Below are 24,737 nucleotides of genomic sequence, written 5' to 3' on the forward strand. Positions count from 1 at the left end.
TAAATAAAGCTCTTGGCCCCAGCCGTGGCAGGGTTTATGTCCTGTGTGGAAGAGATAAAATAACTCCTCGTTTGCCTTTGCTGGCATTTATGGCATTTATTTTCATTTTCCCCCTCCCCTGACAGGCACACACATAGTGTACACTCATACACACACACAGCACACTCACACTTAGATAAGACATATGAGGGTAAGACAACCAGGGCTAGACACTGGCTGTCCAGACAAGAAGGAAGGTGCCAGAAGAATGGAACCAGGGAGCTGAGAGAGATTTAACATTTTTCCTTTTCCATTTCAAAAGACACCCAGGGATAACAGAGATGCTCAATCATAGAAGACCTTGCCTCCTTTCAGAATTTCCTCTGGATTTTGTCCTCTCTACCTGCCCATTTCCCCATTCCTGAAAGAAGTAAAGTATAAACATAGAGAATGGACCGGGGAATTCATTGGTAGAAGGGATCTATCTGCCCATGTAGACTGGCATATTCTCTGAAATTTCTAGTCTTAGACTTATCTAGAATATGGAGAGGTTGCCATGCCCAGAGTTATATAGTCAGCTTGTGTCAGAGCATAGATCTTCCTTGACCAACTTCTTTTCACTGCCACATGATTCCTCCCTCAACATACACATATATAATTAGGGGACAGAGACAGGATCAGTAATTCCATTGGTATAGGGAACTCTGAGGTAAGTAAATTATTTCTACCAATGTAGCACCTTCTCTGTAATTTATAGTCTTAAGAAATTGCCTCTAAGTACTAAGAGGCTATTTGCCCAGGGTCAAAAGTGAGACTTGCATCCAGGCATTCTTGGCTCCAAGGTGGGCTGTCTATCCTCTCTATTTCAGTGCTTGACTTACATATATGAGTATATTCAACAAATGCAAGGTAGTTTGGGCAGGGGAAGGAACTAGCAGTGGGGGCAGAGGAAGGGTCAGAAAAGGACTTATGTTGGAGTTAGCACTTGAGGTAAGCTCTGAAGAAAACTACATTGTAAGGAGCAGGATGTGAGGATGCCATGAAGTCTAGGCACTGAGGACAACTAGTACAAAGGCAGAGACAGGACATAGACAATTGTGTGAGGAACAGCATGAAGGACCACTGAGTGATGTATAATAAAGCTACAGAGGTAGACTGGGAAAAAAGATTGCTAAGTGAAAATCAAAAGGGTTTCAACCTGATTTTAGAGATAATAGGGAGCCACTGTAATTTATTGAGAAGAGTGACACAGTCAGAAATGCACTTTAGGAATATAACTTTGGCACCTACATAGAAGAAGGACTGGAGAGGAGAGGAAAATGATGTCGAGAGACCAATTAAGCCACCATTGCAATATTCTAGATAAGCATAAGGTACTGATCATGTGAACAGAAAGAAGGGAATGGATACAGGTGTGTAAATGTAGTATTAGACTCTTTTCTGAGAATATTCTTTCAAAGGACTGGTAATTGGCAGTCTAAATGGAAGGTTTGAATGGTATGATCCCGTATACAACAAAAAGGCAAAAAACAAGGAGGTTGGAACAACCGGGACAACCAGTCAACTTGATCATTTTGCCTATGTCTGTTTTCAATCCTGTTTCATCAAAAGCTCTTTTCTGCTCCTGTGGCTTTGGCTCTGAATGCCACAGAGTCTGACACTCTACTGGGACCATGGCTTTTTGGCAGTGACTGTGATTTCCAAATCATCAAGCCCATGTGAAGTGATTAATACAAATTTTTGCATGTGTACGTGGAAGGCATTTATGTTGCGTGTGTGAAATAATGATAGCTTACATTTGTATAAGACTTTGTGCCTAGAAAATATATTCACACGTAATCTCTCATTTCATCTATTTTTCCCTGAGATGAGAATTTTTTAAAGTGGAAAATGGCTTCTAGGATCTGTCCTGAAGTCTGCCTATATTTACTCCAATCTCCAAGGCCTTCCATCAGAGTCTGTTGTTGGAATGAAATGGGATTCCCAGAAGAATTAGACCAACCTGTCAATACTGAAAGCAATAGCCCTTTGATTTAGCATGTTTTAACTTACAGGGGTTCCTAAATTGGAGTCCTCGAGTCACTATATTTCAGGGGATCTATGAACTTGAATAGTAAAAAAAATCACTATTTTCTCTAATCTCTAATTGAAATTTGGTATTTTGTTAACTTATTTGAAAATATTCTGAGAAGGGTTCCATAGGTATCAATACTACTTAAAAAGGTTAAAAACCCCTGATGTAAATAAAGGTCCTAAAAGGAAGGTTTTTATGAACATGCCCAAGGAATCTATACACAGGTCCAAGGTAGTGGTATGAGGCAAACCCACTGGTCTTACACTTCATAATATAGTCAGGAATAACAAAACTGAACTATGGCATTCCCCTGGACTTCCTCCTCCCTCAACATCTTCAAACCCCTCCCCACACACATATACAGTCTTGCTGTAGATAGAACAACATCATACTGTAGTATCAGTGTTGGGAGGCAGAAGGATATAACCAGATGTGTCAGTCATCAAGGAGATACAAGTAAAATTTGCTTTTTTTTAAAAAAAACTTGTAGTTCTCAACAGACACTTCCACAAGATTTTGAGTTCTAAATATTCTCCCCATCTCTCTTCTCCATCCATCCCAAGGCATCATGCATTCAGATTACTGCTTCCCCCAATCGGCCTTCCCTTCTATCACACCCCGTCATTCTCTTATTCCTATCCACTCTATTTTCTTGTAGAGAAATATAGATTTCTGTACCCCATTGCCCTTATGTCTCATTTCCCAGTTGCATGGAAAAATAATTTTTTAACATTCGTTTTTAAAATTTGAGTTCCAACTTCTCTTCCTTCCTCCCTCCCCATCCATCTCCACTGAGAAGGCAAGCAATTTCATGTAGGTTATACATGTGTAATTATGCAAAACACTTCCATAACAGGCATATTATGAAAGACTAACTATATTTTCCTACATCCTATCCAGCCCCCCATTTATTCTATTCTCTCATTTGACCCTATCCCTTCTCAAAAGTATTCACTTCTAATCACTCCCTTTTTCCATTTGTTCTATTTTCATCCTCCCTCACCCCCTGCTTATCCCCCCCCTCCTACTTCCCTGTAGTGTAAGAGAGATTTTCATGCCAAATTGAGTGTGCCTGTTATTACCTCCTTAAGCCAAATATGATGAGAGTAAGCTTCCCTTTTCCTTCTCACCTCCCCCCTTTCCCTTCCATTGAAAAAGCTTTTTCTTGCCTCTTATGTGAGATAATTTGCCTCATTCCATTTTTCCCTTTCTCCTCCCAATATATTCCTCCCTCACCCCTTAATTTTATTTTTTTAGATATCATCCCTACCTATTCAATTCACCCTGTTCCCTCTGTCTATATGTATATAATCCCTCCAACTACCCTAATACTGAGAAAAGTCTCAAGAGTTACAAATATTATCTTTCCATGTAGGAATGTAAGCAGTTCAACCTTAGTAAGTCCCTTATGATTTCTCTTTCCTGTTTACCTTTTCATGCTTCTCTTGATTCTTTTGTCTAAAAAGCAAATTTTTATAAGGAATGATGAACAGGAAGACTTCAGAGAGGCTTGGAAAGACTTATATGAACTGACACTGAGTGAAAGAAGCAGAACCAGGAGAACTTTGCACACAGCAACAACCATAGTGTGCAAGGATTTTTTCTGGCAGACTTAGTACTTCATTGCAATGCAAGGACTTAAATAATTCCCAGTGGTCTCTTAAGGCAAAATGTCTTCCACATTCAGAGAAAGAACTATGAAATTCAATTGCAGAATGTAACAGATCATTTTCTTTTGCATTATGTTTTGTTTTATGATTTATCCCATTCATTTTAATTCTTCTGTGCAACATGACTAAGGTGAAAGTGTATTCAATAGGAGTGTATGGGTAGAACCTATATAAAATTGTATGCCATCTCAGGGAGGAAGGGGGAGTTAAGAGGAAGAGAGAAGGAGGGAGGGGAGAAAAATCTAAGTTATATGGAAGTGATTGTAGAACAATGAAAACAAATAAAAAATTTAAAAAAAGAAAGCCAAATTTTCTATTCAGCTTGATCATTCCAACAAAGATGCTTGAAAATTCTCTATTTCATTGAATGACCATTTTTTCCCCTGAACCATTATACTTAGTTTTGCTGGGTAGGTGATTTTTAGTTTTGATCTTAGCTCCTTTGACCTCTGGAATATCATGTTCCAAGCCTGCAATCCCTTAATGTAGAATCTGCTAGAACTTGTGTTATCCTGATTGTATTTCCACAATACTTGAAATGTTTCTTTCAGGCTGCTTGCAATATTTTTTCCTTGACCTGGGAACTCAGGAATTTGTCTACAATATTCTTAGGAGTTTTCCTTTTAGGATTTCTTTCAGGAGGCAATTGGTGGATTCTTTCAATATCTATTTTACCCTTTTGTTCTAGAATATGAGGGCAGTTTTCCTTGACAATTTCTTGAAAGATTGTAAGGGGCACTGACCGCCACACCATCTGGGATGCCACACTGACGGACATCAGGTAAACTGAGTCTGGTGCAGAGAAGGGTGAACAAGATGGTGCTGGAAGGGACGGCCCCACCCCTGGTTTGTTTTTATCACTATAGTTCCAGCTTGTGTTCATTTCTATAGTTTCGGGGTTGTTTATGTGTGTTACCATGGTTTGCTGGGCTAGCTGGCAAAGACTATATAATCAGAGGCTTGCTTGAATAAATTGGAGTTGCTTCACTGACCCGCTCTCCCGCCTCATTCTTTTACTCGAGAGCTCCACAGGAGGACGAGAAGCCTGTCACAATAGCAACTTGGCGCCCAACATGGGGCCATTAGCAAAAGATGATGTCTAGGCTCTTTTATTGATCATGACTTTTAGGTAGTGCAACAATCTTTAGTCTCTCTTGGATCTATTTCCTAGGTCAGTTGTTCATCCAGTGAGATATTTCACATTGTCTGCTATTTTTTCATTTCTTTGGTTTTGTTTTATAATTTCTTGATTTTTCATAAAGTCCTTAGCTTCCATCTGCTCCATTCAAATCTTCAAGGAATTATTTTCTTCAGTGAGCTTTTGGATCTCCTTTTCCATCTGGCCAATTGTTTTTTAGGGCATTCTTTTCCTCGTTAGCTTTTTGGATTTCTTTTGCTATTTGGGGTAGTCTATTTTTTAAAATCTTATTTTCTTCAGCATTTTTTTGTCTTCTTTAGCAAGTAGTTGGTTCATTTTTCATGATTCTCTTGCATCACTCTCATTTCTCTTCCCAATTTTTGCTCTACTTCTCTTACTTGGTTTTCAAAATCCTTTTTGAGCTCTTCCTTGACCTGACACAAATTCATATTTTGCTTGGAAGCTTTATATGTAGACGCTTTGACTTTGTTGTCTTCTATTTGTATATACTTTGGTCTTTCTTGTCACCAAAGTTAAGATTCTACAGTCTGACTCTTTTTCCAGTTTTTGCTCATTTCCTGGCCATTTACTTGACTTTTGAGCTCTTTGTCAAGGTAGTTCTCTGCCTTGGAATTGGGGGCTATATTGTCAGCCACTTGATTCTCCTCCCCCCCACAATCTGTGAGCCTAGAGCTCCAGAAACAGTGACTGCATCTGCCCTTTCTGCTGCTGTGGCTGCTGCAGGCTCCTCTTCTTCCTTGGGCTTCTCTGTACTCTCCCTCCTCTGAAGCCCTGCTGCTGGAGCCGGACCATTCTAGTCTCTCACATTAGTCCCGCAAGTTTTTTCCACTGACGTTCCAATTTGTCCTTACCGTTTTGGGGTTGTGAAGTCTGGAAACTGTCACAGGTGTGAAAGAGTCAGTTACTCCAAGGCTTGCTCAGTTCTCATCCATGCCAGCATGGCCCACACTGAACTGCACTCTGCTCCCAGCACCATGGCTCAGTAGACACTTCCCAGAGACCTTCCAGGCTATCTTGGGCTGGAGATATGCTTCACTCCATAATTCTGTGGGTTCTGCAGCTCCAGAATTTGTTGAGTCATTTTTTATAGGTATTTGACTGAGGTTTGGGGGAGCTCTCTAGAAAGTCTGTGTTGTTACTCTACCATCTTGGCTCCACCTCTCCTACACCTGTCTTTAGACCAGATAATAAAGAAGGAATCCATCATGGTCTGAGACTCCTAGGTCAGTTTCAGGGCTGCTCTTAGGATCAGGGCACTTCCAAAGGTCATAGGAGCTCTGTTGTCACTGATGATCCTCATTCAGAGATACTTAGATGTTTTTAGGGTGGGGGGTGTGCTTTTCCTATTAAGGACTGATCAGTTTCCTACTCTTAAGGTCACAAGCAGAGAACTCAGGATCCTAGAATCCTCTAAGGATGCTAGGAGTTTCTAATTTAGAATATTCCAAATATATAAATTTCTGTCTATTAAAAGGGAAGAGGATTTGGTAGGAAGGGTATAGTAGAAGGGATGGAAGAACAGAAGGACAAGACATGACTAATGATTAGACAGCTTGTTGAACAAAGGAAGTTTAGGGCAGAAAACACAGAGGATTTTCCCAGATCACAATCCATTTTCTACTGATGCACTAATGTACACTCAGAAATGAACTTCAGAGTGATTACTTTAAGGCATGCATTAGGTACTTATAATTGAAAGACAGATTGGATGATACATTCAATTTAGTAAGGCACAAATGTGGAGCTGTTCAGTTTTAAAAAAACACCTTTTTTTTTTTATCTATAATAAAGGTTGAAATAGAAAGTGTTTTTTGTTTAATTCAGTTCACCAGAAAACAAAATTCCCTGTAGTACTACATTTTCAAAGTATTACGGTTAAGTCTAAGTCCCACTTTGTATGCTTAATAATAATAGCTGAATTCTCCAATAGAGAGTTCATAAAAAAATAGTAGACAAGTTGTTTTCAATTGAAGAAATGCAAGCTATCAATAAACATATGAAAAATGTTCAGAATCACGAATAATAAGAGAAATGCAAAATAAAACAATTCAGAGCCCATACTTAACATCCATCAATTGGCAAAGATAATATAATATGACAATTGTTGGATAGGTTTTGAAAGAGGCATGCTCGTGTACTGTTGGTGGAACTTTGAACTAGTATAACCATTGAGAAAAGTAATTTTGCAATACACTCAGCTCCAAAATAACCACACTCTTTGACACAGCAATACTTCTTTGAAATTTATGCTCCAAAAACATCAAAGAGGGAAAAGACCTATATTTTATATATATATGTATATATAATATACATATATATGTATGTATATTATATATATATATATCTCAGCACTTTTGGTTGTAGCTAAAAATTGGAAATAAAGTGAATGCCAATCAGGTAGGGCATCAGTGAACAAATTGTGGTGTATGAATATAATAAAATATCTTATGCCACAAGAAATGATGAATATTGTTTCATTTGTGAATATCACAACCTCTTTTTATCATTCCCCACCATGTCCTCTTTTACTTCAGTCTGTGATGAAAAGGTGGCTTTTCTCCCCACTAAAGACAATCTCTCTTCAATATATGTAGACTTGATTCCCATGACCTCTAATCATTAGCAGATGTCCTCACTTTTATCCTCCCCTTTTCATCTTTACTTTATTGTCTATTGTTTCTTTTCCTGTTTCTTACTTAGGAGTCCCATCTCTTGTATTAAAAAACACTTACTAGATCCAACCCTCCTTGCATTTTCCTATGTGTCTCATCCATTTTTTGGTCAAACTCTTTGAAAAAGCTATCTATACTAGGTGCCTTTATTTCATTTCTTCAGCCTTTTCATCCCTTAACTGAAACTTCTCTTTCCAAAGTTATGATTTCCTATTAGCCAAATTTAATAGCATTTACTCAGTCTTCATCCTTCTTGACCTCTCTGCTTCAAGTCACATTGTTGACCATTCTCTCTGCTCTTGGATACTCTCTTTTCTGTTGGAGGACCCAAAATATCACCTCAAAGTCTGGACACATTCATCTCAAGATAGATTCAGGGAAGGCAACAAAGTGTGAAAGGCAACCAGGAGGTCAGATGCAAGCTTACTGGAGTCATCCTGCTCTAACTGCCAGAGGAGAGTGGTTTATAACTGTACTTATTGTCTCCTTGATTGAGATGTAAGGTCTTTGAGGGCAAAGACTGTTTCAGCTTTGGCTTGACCTAGTATACTACCTGGCAGAGAGTGCTTAATAAATGATTGTTGATTATTGCTTAATTCAGAGAGATCTAGGAAGAGTTATATGAAATGATGCAGATTGAACTGATCAGAACCAGGCACATAATTTATATGGAGACCACCATACTGTAAAGGGAAATATCTTTGAAAGGCTGCAGAACAGTGATTAATGGGCAGCTAGGTGACACAATGGATAGAGTGCTGGGCTTGGAGTCAGGAACACGTGAGTTCAAATCTGGCCTGAGATAACTTATTAGCTGTGTGATCCTGGGCAAGTCACTTAATCCTGTTTGCTTCAGTTTCCTCATCTATCAAATGAGCTGGAGAAGGAAATGGAAAACCACTTTGGTATCTTTGCCAAGAAAAACTCAAATGGGGTCACAAAAAGTTGAATATGATTTAAAACTATAAACAACCATGGAACATTGAACAATACAGTTGACTATTCATGACCACAGAAAACTGATTGTAAAGCACGCCACCCATTTCTTGGCAGAGATGTAAAGGGTTACAGGTGAAGAATGTGATGGATGTTTTCAGATATTAACTAATGCCTTCCTTAACTATACTTTTTGTTTCAAGAAAAGGCTTCCATTAGTGGGTTACTGGGTAGTGAGTTAGTGGGTAGTGATAGAGATGCCAAAAAAACACATTTATAAATACACAGAACCAAAATAAAGTTCAGAAGTAGACAGAAAGAAGGTAATTTTGTTACCATGTTGAATTATACTTATGTATTTTGTATATAGGCACACATATGTGTATAATATATGCAAACACATCTATACACATAAACTATGTGTCATGTATAATTCTAATATTATAACCAAAGGGCTCATGCATTTGTGAATTAGCTGGACAGGGGGAGAACCCCAGAGATAATCAGCCTCATTTCTAACCAGTTAGTCTGGCAATCCATAAAGCTCATTCCTTGAATTGTGGAAAGCCCAAAGTAGCTCAGAACATATATGGTTCTTGCCCACTGTTCCAGACACAACCTCAGATTTGCACAAAGATGGCACTAAAGTCTAGCTAGAATCATAAAATCACAGAACGCTGTATTTGGAAAGGAGTTTGGGAATAATCTGGTACAAACCTCCCAGACGTTTGAAACCTTCAGAGGGTAACTGAGACCCAAGCAAGTGAGTTGCTCAAAGTCACACAGTTATTTAGTGCGCACGCTGGCATTTGAACTTAACTGTTCATCCCTGCCACCAATTAGCCATGTGATGTGTATACACTTAACAAGGCATGTACCTTGTTGGACCTCAGCTTTGAGCTCACCAAACACGGAATAGGAAGAAATTGGCTGCAGAGGAATTCACTATAATTGGTATAATTGCTTGTTCTCTGTGTTGAAGGGAGAAAGCATATTGAAGTTGGAATCGAAGAGGAAACCTTGGGACTGCTCCCTTGACCCTTATGGTGATGTCATAAGGCAGCTAGGTGGTGCCATACTGAACTTGGAGTCAGGGAGACTTAAGCTCAAACCTACCTCAGATATTTACTAGCTATGTGGCCTTGCGTAAATCACTTCCCCTTTCAGCCTCAGTTTCATTATCAGCAACATGAGGATAGTCATAGTACCTATTTAAAGGCTTGTTGTAAGGATCAAATGAGATAGAGTTTATAAAGCATTTTGCAAACCTTATGCACCATAGAAATACAACTATTATTAATACTAAGTCCAACAGAGGTATTCTAGGCAGGTTTCATAAAAAAGTTTCTTTAAAATTTTTGGATACTTTTTTGTGTGAACTTTACTCCCAAATATATTCTTATACTTCCTCTGGTTTCTCCTAAGACAGCTATTACCAAAGAAGAAAAGAGAGGACAAAAAAAAGTGGTTCAGAAAAAGAAATCAGCGTCAACCAAGTCTAACAGTATATGCCACCTTCAAACTCCCACCTGCGCAAAGAAGGAAAATACGGACGTTTTGTCATCTCTCCTCCGGGTCAAGGTCGTTGTAATTATGTAACACTCAGTGTCTCTTATTTGCATTTATTACTCTTCCCATTTACATGGTTGTAGATATTATGCATATTGTTTTCCTGGTTCTGCTTACTTCACTTTGCATCAATGCACATGTCTTCCCAGACTTTTTTGTATTCTGCATATGTACTCTTTATGATAGCACAGTAATTAATATTCTTTTCATGTGCCACAATTTGTTTAACCATAAGTGACTCAATGAACAACCACTCCCTTCCCCCACCTATAGTTCTTTGCTATTACAAAAAGTGCTACTACAAATATTTTGGTGGATGTGAGACCTTTCTTTCTGTCTTTGACTTCCTTGGATTATAGATTTACCAGTGATATCTGTGGGTCAAAGAGTAGGGCATTTAATTATTTTCTTTGCATAATTAGAAAGTGAATTTTAAATCAGAGCTCTGAAGAACAGAGAAGGATATGGCTGAAATATGAAACTATGAATCTACAGGGGGTTCCATGGGAGAAATATGTCAGGGCACAGAGAAGAGACTCACTAAATTAGCATAGGAGGATAGCAAACAACCTTGGCTAAAACAAGGAGGCAGAACTCAGATTTAATGAAGGAAAAAGGCAGCAAGATGGGAGTACAATTCGCAGAAGTCTCTGATGTGATGCAAAAAGTAGTTATGAGGCTACTTTTCAGGAGGATGGGTTTTAGGAAATATTCTTGTTTGAAGGGTCTTAATAAGAAAAGCTGTGTCACAATAAAGAGCAGTGGGGAGAAGGAAAGGAGCAGCTGCTGCCTGAGGAGAGCACCAGCCTCTCTCACTCAGGGGCTGCCTGTAGCAAGCATATCAAAGCAGGTAGAAATTGTAGTTAAAGATTGGAGCTTGGAGTTGGTCAAACATACTTCTTTTTTTTCTTGCCAAAAAAGATTGTGTTTAGGAGAGGGAAAAAGTCAGATGAGACCTTATCATGCTAAAGGAGTACCATCTGATTGGTCCCTCTTGGAGGCTTGTGGCAGCCTGGGAGTCTGGGGCATGGAAATGTAGGGAAATGGAACCTGGTGGTGATGAATCTGTCACAAGGTCAGTGAAAATTCCTTATTAGCTGTGCTTTCCTGAACCAATTCCTGTCCCTTAGAACATACCAGATTCAGATCTTGTCTTTTACTTAGGGGTAGTCAGTAGGATAGAGAAGAACGAGCAGAAATAAGAAAGCTATAAGGTACCTCAGTAAGATTTTGAGTGAAAACCAAGGTTTTCCCAGCTGGGGGTGTGGCTACTGATTCTTCTTTCCTCCCTCTAAAAAAAAAAAAAGAAAAGAAAACAGCTCTTTTCCAAGGGAAGACTTACCGGAATTGATGCATAGTGAAGTAAACAGCAGAGGAAAACAATGTGCATAAAAGCTATACTATGTAAATGGGAGTATGTGAAAAAGAGATGAGAAACTGAAAGCTAGATAATCATAATGAATAACCTTGACCCTAGAGGAAATATGAGAATGTACCCCAACTCCTTTTTTTTTTTTTTTTTTGCAGAGCTTGGGTGTGGAAGCTTCCATGTGCTGCCAACCTCAATTGATACGATGGTTAATTATTTTGGAGCTACTTTTCCCTCCTCTTTCTTTTTAAATTCTCCGTTACAAGGATTGGTTTGATGGGTGGGAGGAGAAGGGACTATACTTTGAAATAAAGGTGATGCATCACCAGCTCTGGCATCAGGAGGACCCAAGTTCAAATGCAGCCTCAGAGACTTACACTAGCTCTATAACCCTGCGCAAGTTACTTAACCCTGATTGTCTCTCAACAAACAAACAAATAAAAGTGACATAAAAGCAAAAAAAATTAATAAAGATGATAAAAATACACATCATTTTTCTGGGGAAGGACATCCTACCTTGGGAACCCATCCTAAGCCATTTTTCCTTGTCCTGAGTTAGACTCTCTCTTGTTCCTTTTTCAAAGGGAACTTGAAGGGTTAACATAGGCATGGGCAGTTTGGAGAAAGGGGAATTACAGGAAGTTAAAACTCGCTGTTAGGACAGTGAAACATTCTGAGGACACTGTATTTTAAGGCTCCAGCTATTTCTAACCTGCCCCCCCCCCCCCAGACTCAAGGTGGCAGGTTAGTATTTTGTCACCAAATCTCTTTTTCTGCCCAGGCTGTTCTAGCTACTGCTGTTGCTTCCCATGGGGGTGAGATAAAGTCTTTCTCACCTGATGATGGGGAAACAGGAGCTGGCAAGAGTCTCCTGTGCAGTGTATGGTTACGTCACTACTGCCTAGATGTATCTGTGAAACACATCCATGGCTCCTGGCGTGGCTTCTCCCTGCTCTTATATCCTTCCTTTGAACAGGGAGAGGCTTCATTAATCACGTCTACAGGTTCTGTGTAGATGTCTGTACAGAAGAGCTTGGGGTCAAACCTTATAGTTTCACTGCCTGGGCAGATCCTTAACGGTCATCACTCTGGTTTCTCACTCAGTATACTTCCAATAGAATAGTAGGTATCCTATGTCCCCATAAATACAGATACAGGCAGCACCCCCCCCTTTGGGATGCTAATCTTACAGACCCTAAACCCACAGGAAGCCCCATGACTCACACAAGGGAGCCAAGGGGCAGAAAGCCCAGCACTCTGCTGAGCTGCAGGCACAAATCTGAGTCCTGGACCAGGTCCCAGGCCATCACTACTCAGCAGCCTCGATCTGTGCTCTTCATGGTCTGGCTCAGCAGCCCTCCCATAGTCTCTTTGCAGTCACTGGCATTAACAGGTTACTACCACTGCACTTTATACTCTGTGTAATTACAAACCCCAGGCCTGGAGGTGTAATCATCCACAGGTGGTCCAGGTTGCTGCATGCACTGCCCCAAGCCAGGGTACTCCTTCCTGGTGCTTACAGCCCTCACTCTTGCCTATAAACCAGCTCCATGGCCACTCTGTAACTGTTGGTCATGGACAAGGGACTCTTAATCCCTACCTTGCAATAATACTAAGGCAGAAATCTTGGATATCTTTCTTAAAAAAAAAATGCTTATTGTCCTTCAGTGGCCTATACTGGGCTGCACATGATGCAGTTACCCCCCCTCCCCTTCCCTTCCCTAGTTACACCCCAACCTAAATACCATGTGTCTTTTAAGTCTTCTTGCACTTACTTATTGAACTTGCTACTAAATCATTGCTCAATTTCCAGCATACTAGAAACTAGGTCAAGCTGAGGGAGACCCCAGAAATAAAGATAAAATCACCATGGACTCGGTGCTGGATAGGGTCCAGGACTTGAGTGTGTGCCTCCCAGTGAAGGGGCCTTCTATCACTGTTAGTGGCCAGCTAGTCATCTGAAGAATGGACAAATCAGTCAGTCTCTCAGAAGAAAGGATGCCCTATTCTTTCAGCCCAGCGCACAAAGTAGATGAGTAGGGGCGGGGGAGGAAGGCTCCTATGCCCTCAGTAGGTGGCAGTAAATTTGTTTAAAAGCATTGATCGGTGCCTACTATGTTGAGGAAAAGGGAAAGAAATGAATCATAAGTAAAAATGACATTTCTCATTCAATTAAATAAAAAATCTATGCCTCCCTCCCTGTGATGCCTCCTTCCCTGGGGCACATGCACTTGATTTGGGATGAAATTGGAGGAGCAGGCACCTGAACTATCAGTTGGCTCTCAGGAACTTTGGAATTAATGGAACACAACTCCTGCTTTGATTGGCCCTGCTGTTTTAAATGATGGTCTTTAACCACTCCTTTCAAACAGCCGTTGCCCATTTGTCTTCACTGAAAATGTAGACCCACCTGATTGTCTGCATGGGGCTATTAACCCAAGGAGGGAAGGACTTTTGGGACTTAGGCTGGGATGGAAGAAGCCCATTCTCTTCTCTGCTGGGTGGAGGGCCTCTTTGTCTGGTATCCCAGCATCTCTTGGTGCTACCAACATGCAGAATCATAGCATCACAGGGTCCAGATGTTGGAATGTGCTTTATCTATCCAGTTCCCTGCCTTCAGGCAGATGAAAGACTCATCCCTCTCATAAAGACCCTTCTTCCCCTGGAAGGCAACAATGGTACTAATAAAGCCTGACAGTGCCTCATTTTTTAAGAATGCATTTATATTTATGATACCCACTAAGCCTCATCTGAATGTCATGGATGGGGTGTGATAGCTGTTATCTAGATTTCACAGAAAAAGAAATTAAGATGCAGAGAAGTACTAGGACGTATATAACTGCAGAGGAGGAGGGAAACTCATTTCCAGTTTCTTCATTTTGCAAAGAATGTGGAGGTCCAGGTAACCTAATGTCACAACAGTAACTAGTACTGGGAAGTGGTTTAGCCAAGGTCATTCAGCTGTTAAGTAGAACAAAGACTAAAAAGTCAGTTTTCCTGACCCCTCACCCCAATACCCTTTATCTTTTATCTCACTGTCATTAGGTCTTCACTTGTCCAGGCTCACCATGTCTTGTTCTTTGCACTATTGTCCAGAGGACATTTTCCATCTCTTTGAACATTTTGGCTGCTCTCACCAAGGAGTCCTTCATTGTTTCTATATATTCTTTAAAATTCAGTGAAGGTGACTAGACATCATACCTCAGTGAACTGATCTATGCTGAATGACAATAATGATAGTTGTGAGGATAATAGATAGATAGACAGGCAGATAGATGGATAGATGCATAGTTGCATAGGTAGCTATATAGATACATAGGTGGATGGATAGATAGATAGATAGATAGATAGATAGATAGATAGATAGATAGATAGATAGATAGATAGATAGATGATAGATAGACAGATACATAGATAAATACATAGATATATAGACAGACAGAGAGACAGACAGAGAGAGAGACAGAGAGACTGACAGACAGAGATACTGACAGGCAGAGAGACAGACAGGCAGAGAGACAGACAGGCAGAGAGACAGACAGACAGATAGAGGTTGTTAGGTGGTTTAGTGAATATAAAATAGTAGACTTAGAGATAGGTAGAACTGAGTTTAAATTCTGTCTCAAGCATTTATTAGCTGAGTGACTCTGGGAAAGTATCTTGGCCTCAGTTTCTTCATCTATAAAATGCGAATAATAAGGGCATCTACCTCCCAGAGGTTTTGTGAGGACAAAATGAGATGATATTTGCAAAAGGCTTTGCCTACTTTACAGTACCATATGGATGCTCTTATTATTGATAATCACTGAAATTAATTGGTAATTACTCAAATTGATAATGATGATAACAAAACATTTAGTTAATATTTGCTATTATGCCAGGTAATGGGTTAAGAATATTGTGTGTGTGTATGTGTCTGTATGTATATGTATACATATACACACATATATACACATATATGCATATATGTATATGTGTGTGTGTTTGTGTAGTCTTGAAATGCAGTCAAGAAAATTCTTACCCTCATGGGGTTTACACTGTAATGGGGTAACACAACACATAAATGGGTACTAGAAATTAGGGGAGTTTTTACAAGAAGGCATGATGATTTCACTAGGGAGACTGATAGGAAGTGGTGTGAAAGCCTGACCCCAGAAGATAAAAGTTAACCTTTCCAGTTAGAGCAGGAGTCCCAAAGGTAGAGTCCAAGTTTCCAGCAGGATGGAGATGAAGATGATGATGATGATGATGACAATAACATTAACTTATTTATATAGGGTCATTAAAAGTTGAAAGTCTTCTACTCTAACCCCATTTCATAGAGGAGCAAACTGAGTTTCAGAATTGACTTGACCTAGGTCCCATAAGTGACTAGTAACAGAGAAAGAATTTGAACTAAGTTCCTCTGATGCCACATACAGATTTCTTTCCAATGAGTACTTGACATACATCACCACATTTGAGCCTCATGTCAACCCTGTGTGTAAGGTACATAGTATAGACATTATATATATATATATATATATATATATATATATATATATATATATATATATGTATATATATATATATATATATACACACACACACACACACACATATATGTATATATATATAGCATAGTAAGGCATTATTATATACAGACATGCAAACATACATGCATATGTATATATACATATATAGTATATATGTATATATACACATATACACATATGGTATATGTGTATATCATATATGTATACATACACTTGTGTACATACACATATATATGGAAACTATGGCACAGGGAATTTAATATCTTGCCTACATTCATACAATGGAGAGCAAATGTCACAGGCAAAATTTGAACCTGGGTTCTCTTGACCTCAAGTCCAGCATGAAGAAAAGGAAGATTTCTGACCACCTCTATCTGTGCACTCCAGTCTTTTTAACATGTGCATCCACCACCATCTCCTTGCTATCTCTCTCTCCTCTGTCTTCCCTTCTATGGTACCTCAACAAACCCTCAGATATTTCATTTATTAAAATAAAAAGAACCACCAAGGAACCAAGGGATATACAGATATGTATGCATATATATATATACACAGCTATAAATATGTATACATTTATTGTTTTTTATAACTATATCTGCCCATACAACATGTGTATTGTGCATGTACATATATGCACACAAAAGCATACTGTACACATATAATCATATACACATCATATTCACATTAATGTATGTTCGTGTTTATATGTAGATGAAAAGGATGACTCACTAGGAAAGAGTCAGGGGAAGGATTTATCTGGAAATGAAGGTCATATCCAAACAGAAGAAATAAATAAAAATCAGAGAAAATTTTAAGAAAAATATTAGGAAATCTGGATGTCTGACTTGCCCATACTTTTGACTGTTCTAGAATTTGGTTGTAATATACAGCTCGAGAGGAGCAGGCTGCTGGCAAGGGATGACTAACAAGGATCCACTACCAAGGATCCCTTCCATTATTTGTAGGGCTCTTTAGAGTGTATAAGTCTCATCTACAATCTCATTTCCTCACTTGGGTTACACATGTGTTGGTGGCTATAAGATGAGATATACCAGAAAATCAGTTAACTGAACACACTTTCCCCTTTTCACCCAGATGATCTGGTGTCATGGAGACACAGCTTCTGAGCGGAAATGGATATGTGACCTAATGCTTCTCTGGCAGACCCCTGGACAGAGGCAGTAATAAGGACCGTGGGGTGCCTCTTGTACTTGATGACCTCTCTCTTCAGAATGAATTGAAAGAACCTCAGGGATTTTTTGCCAAGCACCAGTCTTAGCATGTACCTTCAGGTCCATTGACTGCACTGACCATGGTACAGTGGTACATAATGTAGAGATTTATCACATCACTTGATCAACATTTATTGAGCACCTATAGTATACTCTGTAGTCCTTACTGACTTGAGGATAAAGTGCAAAGTCCTCAGCCTGGAATTTAAATCCCTCGAAATGCTGGCTCCCACTTCCTCTTACTCTCTTATAGCCTATTCGAAGCCCTCATACCCTCTCTGAGCTGATTGAGCAGGCTTAGAATTCTTCTCTTTACACTGCATTCCACGATCCATTTTCGTGTCTTGTCCAGGCTGTCTCAAAAATTGTCATGAGCTCTACTGTTGTCCATTAGAAAAAGGGATGGATTTGAAGTGAGAAAGCCAAAACTCAAATTCTTCCTCCTCTCTGGACCTCAGTTTCCTCAGTTGTGAGGGGTTAAGAATAGATGACAGTCAAGGTTCTTTTCATTTCCATCTCTGAGCATCCCTGCTTTTCTTCAAAACACAGCTCAGGGGTAGCCTCCTACACAAGACCTGCCTTTCCATAGCCTCCATGCTCTTTGTTTCTTGAAATTTGTATATATTCTGTATTTAGTTATTTATATCCTCCTAGTAGACTACACGCATTAGACTAAGCTCCTGGAGGACAAGAATTGTCTTTCGCTCTTTTTGTATCCCCTGTGCCTGGTATATAGTAAGTGCTTAATAAATGTTGATTGATTGTATTTTTGGGGTATCTTCACTACCTGGCTTAACCTGTGCCCCTGATGTAAAGGTGGGGAATAACTATTCACTCTCTAGGTTGGCTTTTTTATTGCAATCTGTTCTCACACTAGCAGGTCTAGGTTCCCAGAAAAGATCACTGCCACATAATTATACTCAAATTCTCTCAGAGTTCTAAGGGTAAACCTGTTATGAGGGGAATATAGCTCCCCTACACACTATTCTTACAAGTGAACCCCCATGATGTCTTTCTATATTCATAATCAATCATTCACAGAGACACTTTTAGATCCTAAACATGACAGTTTACTTCATAAAGCAACAGAAATATATCACTGCTACTTCATATGTGCAACCAAAGTTTAAAGAACAAGTGCTTCATAATCCACATCTAAATGTCATCGTGCTCTCCCATCAGTGCCCTCACTATCCATAGGAAGAATAGGTATGCACTTACAAGAACCTGACCAGGAGATAAACAAATGAGGAAAATCATGTATTCGGGGTAACTCACAAATTTAGAATGGTCAGATTGATATCCTTCTGTCTCAGGAACTGTCCAAAAAGAGGTTCCTTGATAAATACAGCATCTGTGTTGAACAGAAGCTTCCACTGTTAACTTGTGTTGATCCAAGGTGAGTACATGGGTCTAAAGTCAGGAAGACTTCTTTTCCTGATTTTGAATCTGTCCTCAGACACTTACTAGCTGTGTGACCCTAGACAAGTCACTTAGCTCTCTTTGCCTCAGTTTCCTTGTCTGTAAAATGAGCTGGAGAAGGAAATGCAAACCATCCTGGTATCTCTGCCAATAAAACCCCAAAGAGGGTCATGAAGAGTCAGACATGACTGAAAAATAACTGAATGATAGCAAGATGTTTATACACACACATGCCTGTACATAAAACACATATCTATGTGTATACATGTGTGTATAGCTCTATCTAATAATGCCAAATATAGCATTTGTCACATAGTAAATGATTATTAATTTCATGTAAAATTAGTAAGCAAATACTAGTAAAATATCTAATTAGCTTTTTGTTTAAGCCTAGAAGGGGTATTAGCATAGTGATGAAAGGACCTCACTCCACTCCATGTCATAAATTTTCAGTTGTCTCATTATTATCTTTAGTATAAAGTCCTTAAGTATAAAACTTTTATAGGTTTTTTTATATTGCATATATGTATTTATGTGTGTGTGTGTCCTTCATTGCCGAAGAAGACCATCCCATCAGAGAAATGATGACATGACTTGCACTTGACTTTGTTGTGAGTGGGGGAGGGCTATTCAGGTCACCAGCCTCACTTCTCCAGAGCCATCTGAATCCAGTGACCAGCTATTCATCAGGATGACTGGAGATGACTCAGGATGAGGCAACTGGAGCTAAGTGACTTGCCCAAGGTCACACAGCTAGTGAGTGTCAAATGTCTGAGGTGAGATTTGAACTCAGGTCCTCCTGACTCCCTCAGTGATGCTCCATCCACTGCATCACCTGGCTGCCCCTCTATTGCATATGTACCTTAAGTATAACAATCTTCAGCCTGGCATTTAAAGCCCTCCATAGACTGGCTTCTATCCATGTGTCTTTCTAGTATTGTTTCATATTACTCCCCTTTCACACATTCTCTGTTCTGGTCAGATAGACCTGCTTAGTTGTTTCTTGGACAAGGTGTGACATATATCTAGCCTCCTTGTCTTTGTCCAATCAGTGCCCCTTGTGTGGAATGCACTTCCTTCTTATACAGTTTGGATGCCACCTTGTGCTTGAAGCCTTTCTTGAGCCTCCCACCTCTCTCTCTCTCTCTCCCTCTCCCTCTCTCTCTCTCTCCCTTCCTCCCCCTGCCTCTCTCCGCCTCTCCCTCCCCCCCTCTATTTTACTGGAGTAGGGAGAAATATGACAAGTTCAAAAAAAAAGTAAATGCAAAGTAATTTTACAGGAATAGAAAGTTTTACAATAGTTTAACACAAATTATACAAAAATAGAAACTGAGAAGAGAGAGGCAACAAGAGAGAGTGAGGAGAGAGACAGAAAGAATTGTCTTGCTTTCTCTCTTGCTCTTTCCCTTTCCTTCCTTCCTTCCTTTCTCCCTTCCTTCCTCTCCTATTTTTGCTACCACAAGCTGCCATTAGGAACATTTTGTTACATAATGGGGAGAGGCATATTTTTAATCCATCTATCAACCAACAAGCACTTATTAACTACCTACTGTGTGCCAGGTAGGATGCAAAGTGCTGGAAATACAAAAACAATCAAACAAAAGCCCTGTGCTCAAGGAGCTTACATTTTATCAGTAAAGACAACATGGAGGTTGCTTGGTACAGTGGGGAAAAGCAGTGGCTCTGTAGTGTAAGGGACTAGGGTTCAAATCCTGATTCTGATGTTAACTACCTGTGTGATTTGGGGCATGTTACTTATTCTCTCTGGGTCTCAGTTTTCTCATCTCCAAAATAAGGAAGTTAAAGTAGATAACTTCAGAGGTGCCTTCTAACTCCTTTGTCCAATGTGTCTATATGGAAGGTAAATTGGGTGGGCAGTGGGGAGGGGGGAAAGTGAGCAAGATCATCTGGGATAATGCAACCAAGGAATGAGCATGAATAATATATTCACATGAGCTGAATGTCTATGTCAGTAGGGAAGCTAGAAGAAAATCATACAATGGATACGAACGTAATGGAATACTATTGTGCTATGAGAAACAATGAACAAGAAGACTTCAGAGAAGCCTGGAAACACTATGAACTGATGCTGAGTGAAAGGAGCAGAACCAGAAGAACTTTGTACACAGGGACAACCACAGTGTGCAAGGAATTTTTCTGGTAGACTTAGTACTTCATTGAAATTCATGGACTTAAATTTCCAATGGACTCGAGGCAAAATACCTTCCACATTCAGAGAAAGAACTATGTAACCGGATCACAGATAGAAACAGACCATTTTCTTTTGTATTATGTTTTGTTTTGTTTTATGGCTTCTCCCATTCATTTTAATTCTTCTATGCAACATGCATTTAATAGCAATGTACATGTAGAACCTATATAGGATTGTATGCTATCTCAGAGAGGGAGTAGGGAGGGAGTGGAAAAAAAATTTAAGATATATGGAAGTGATTGTTGAACACTGAAAACAAATAAAATAATTCAAATTTAAAAAATAATAAAAAAAAAGAAAATCATGCAATGGATTCCAGCCTTCCTACAAATCATGAAGGAAAGACATGCTGCTTTTTAGTCTTATTTTTGTTGATAACCTTTTTTTACATCATCTTAATTTCTAAATATATCCTTCCTCCTTCCCTACCCAATAGGTCATCCCTTGTAAAAAGATAGAAAATCATTTCAGAAAAAGCAATCATCACCACAACTGTGCCTGACAGTATAATATTCCTCATCAGGAGTTCCCCACCTCCACTATGGGTGAATTCTAGTATAATTTTTTGTAGGACACTTTCTATCTATCAGGTGAATCCAATATCCTATAAACAAATGGCAGGTTCAGGATGTTGACTTACGAGAAGAGTGACTAACCCTTTGGAGAGGTGGCTGATGAAAATAGTGAAGTCTCCCTTTCGGATGGTCTGAGAAGAGAAGAGTACTTCCCTGGGGGAGAATGTTTCAAACAAAATCCTCTCCTCTCTTCTCCTCTGCTCCCCTAGTTGGGATGACATATGCCAGACATTCAGATAACTGGATTCTCCCTGTGTCAGCTTTTGGCAGCTCTAGCCCAGGATAACAGGTCTTCCCCCAGCCTGCTGCTGCCTCAGCTACTAATGATGAACTAATGACCAGCTAACGATTAGCATCCAGAGCACAGCAGAAGCCAGGGTTTGAGTAATGTCCACTCACTTCTAAAGGAAGCTTCTGGGAGCAGTTCAGTCCAAGTTGTTGTAGAGTTTAGAGGATGGAGTCATCACCCCAAAATGGGTATTTTTCTATACTGCTTGAGGCTGGGCAATGACTCCGGGATGCAGCTAGTGGATGAAGTCTATCAGTGGCTCATGTATATACAATTATTCCATAAACTACATCGATACATTAAAAGACAAAAAGCTCCGGTACTCTTACTTCTTCCTACACATTTTCCCTTCTCCTCCTTCTGAAGTACCATTTTTTTTTTTTTTACAATTACCTTCCCCATTCAGGCTGCTTTTGGTTTTCATTTATTTTAACTAGACGTTACCAGTATAAAACATATTTTAAGCAGAGAACAGGGTATCCCAATTTAATTCAGTTTTACCTATACCCCAGGCAGAGTAGGCTGACCCAAAGGCACACACTGAGCAGGTTAAAGTTGAAAGACTTCCACACAAGGAAGCAGACCAGCACTTTCAAGGCTGCAAGTTAAAAATGTGACTTTGTCACTAACATTTGCATTCATTGCTTGTCTCTTTATGCCTTAATTTCTCTTTCTATAGAATTTCTAAAAGTGGAATGGATTGTCTTAGGAGGCAATAGAGGGCTTTTTTGGAGATCTTCGGACAAAGCCTGGATGGTAACTTGATGATGCTCCAGCAGGGATTGTTGGTCAGTTGTGTGTTGGATTGGAAGGTCATTTTGATCATGCTTGATTCATGATTCTGGGAAAGTCAGGGGTACTAAACCCTATGCTTGGGATCCACCCTCTCTCTTTTCATCCACCTTCTTGGAAAATCTCAACTTCCTTCAAATGTCACTTTGATTCAAAGCTTTTTCTGATTGCTTTGTCCCCAACTTTAAAGTTAGTTTATTCTTACATATATCAAGTATCCTTCTACAATGTAAACTTTTTAAGGACAGAAGCTATTTTATTTCTGTCTTAGTATCCCCTGGACCTAGCACAATACCTTTTTTACAGTGATCATTTAGCAAATGATTTTTTGGATTTAATTGAATAGGTTGATTAGAGGACAGATGAGGTGATTGTTAGCTGTGACTAATGAAAGCAGTGGTCAATTACTACAGACTAGCAGACTTCAGAGCACTCATAATCAGAAAGAAATGACAATCCTGCAAAGCATAGTTAAGATTAACTATATAGGTCTGGCTGATAATAATACTAATAGTAAGATGATGATAATGATAGCTATGACGATGATAGCAATGATGATGATGATGATGATGACAAGTGGTGGTGTGGTAATGGTGAAGATTGGGTGGCAAACTTTTCCATAGTGGTAGAAAGCTTTGGTGTAAACAAAACTTTGTCAGAACTATTATAGTAAAATCCTCTGAAATTATTATTTTAATATTGATTGAAAAACCACATATTTCATTTTTTAAAAATTGGCGTTCCTTAACTTCCTTGCAGCACAGTTTAAGAAAGACTGGTCTAGGCAACTTTCTAAGATTATAAGCTTCAGAGAAGGTGGCAACCTCCATAAGAAGAGGGAATCTCTTTACCTGGGAGTTCCCTATGCCAATAGAATGACAGGTCTAGTGCCTTACCATCATCATCATCATCATCACTACCACCACCACCCCCATCATTATCGTCATCCTCACCACCACCACCATCATTATCGTCATCCTCACCACCACCACCATTATCGTCATCCTCACCACCACCACCATCATTATCGTCATCCTCACCACCACCACCATCATCCATCACAATAGCAGCAATAATAGCCAGTATTTATAGACACTTTAAGTTTTGCAAAGTGCTTCACAGTAAAGTGTCATTTGAGTCTCATAACAACTCTGTTATGAGTGGATGCAATTATTATCTCATTTTATAGAGAAAGCATCTGAAGCTCATTGAGAATGTGGCTTTCCCAGAATCATACAGCTTGAACCTTTATGTCTGTTAAACATAGAAGGAATTCCTTTCCCTTGTTGAACTATTCAAGTCCTAGTCATCTTTTAAAATCCAATTCAAATACTACCTCCTCCATGAAGCCATTCATATATCTGAGGCAAGATTCAAACTGTCTTCTTAGCTCTAAGCCCAGCACTCTCTCTCCTGCAGCATGTTGGCATTCCCAGAGAATTGAAATCGCTAGCCTAAAGTCACATAGGTGATAAGTTGTACAGAGAGAGCTGGAACCCAAGTCTCCAGTGCTGTCTTTAGAAGAGATGGTCAGAATTGAATTTCGGGGCAGAGAAAATTCTAATTTAAAGTCTAACAGTGGTAACGCATGAAAGATGGACAGATAGGGGAGTTGGAGATGGTAGAAGAAAGATCCAGTGGTGGTCAGGTTGTTGACTTCTATCCCTTGGACCAGACCCAACTTTTCTGTGTCTCAGTTTACCCTTCATAAGCTGAGGTAGAGGGGCTGTATGGTTTAGTGATTAGAGAGTTAGGAAGTATTTACATCAAGTCTAACAGATTGACTATATGGCCCTGGGCAAGTCACTTAACTGGATAAATCTCTGTTACTTCCAAGCAATTTGAATACTAGAAGCCATAAAGCAGTTGCTGATCTGCATTGGTAGAAGACATTTCCTCAGTGGAAATCTTTTGATGTTCAGTCATTTTTCATGTCCAACTCTCCATGACTCTACCCCATTTGTGTTTTTCTTTAGCAAAGATATTGGAGTGTGTTACCGTTTCCTTCTCTAGATCATTTGGCAGATGAGGAAACTGAGGCAAACAGGGTTTAAGTGACCTGCCCAGGGCACACAGCTAGTGAGTGTCTGAGGCTGGATTTGAACTTAGGAAGCTGAATCTTCTTGACTCCAGATCCGGCACTCTATCTTGTGTGTTACCTAGCTGTGCCCAGCTGGGGCACAGGGGGATTCTCCAATGCTGATGTAATCACAGATCTGCTCCAAGTTGGGAAGACTCTTTGCTGCCCCCAC

The sequence above is a fragment of the Notamacropus eugenii genome, chromosome 2 (genome assembly GCF_028372415.1).
Source record: "Notamacropus eugenii isolate mMacEug1 chromosome 2, mMacEug1.pri_v2, whole genome shotgun sequence".
Classification (NCBI taxonomy): Eukaryota; Metazoa; Chordata; class Mammalia; order Diprotodontia; family Macropodidae; genus Notamacropus; species Notamacropus eugenii.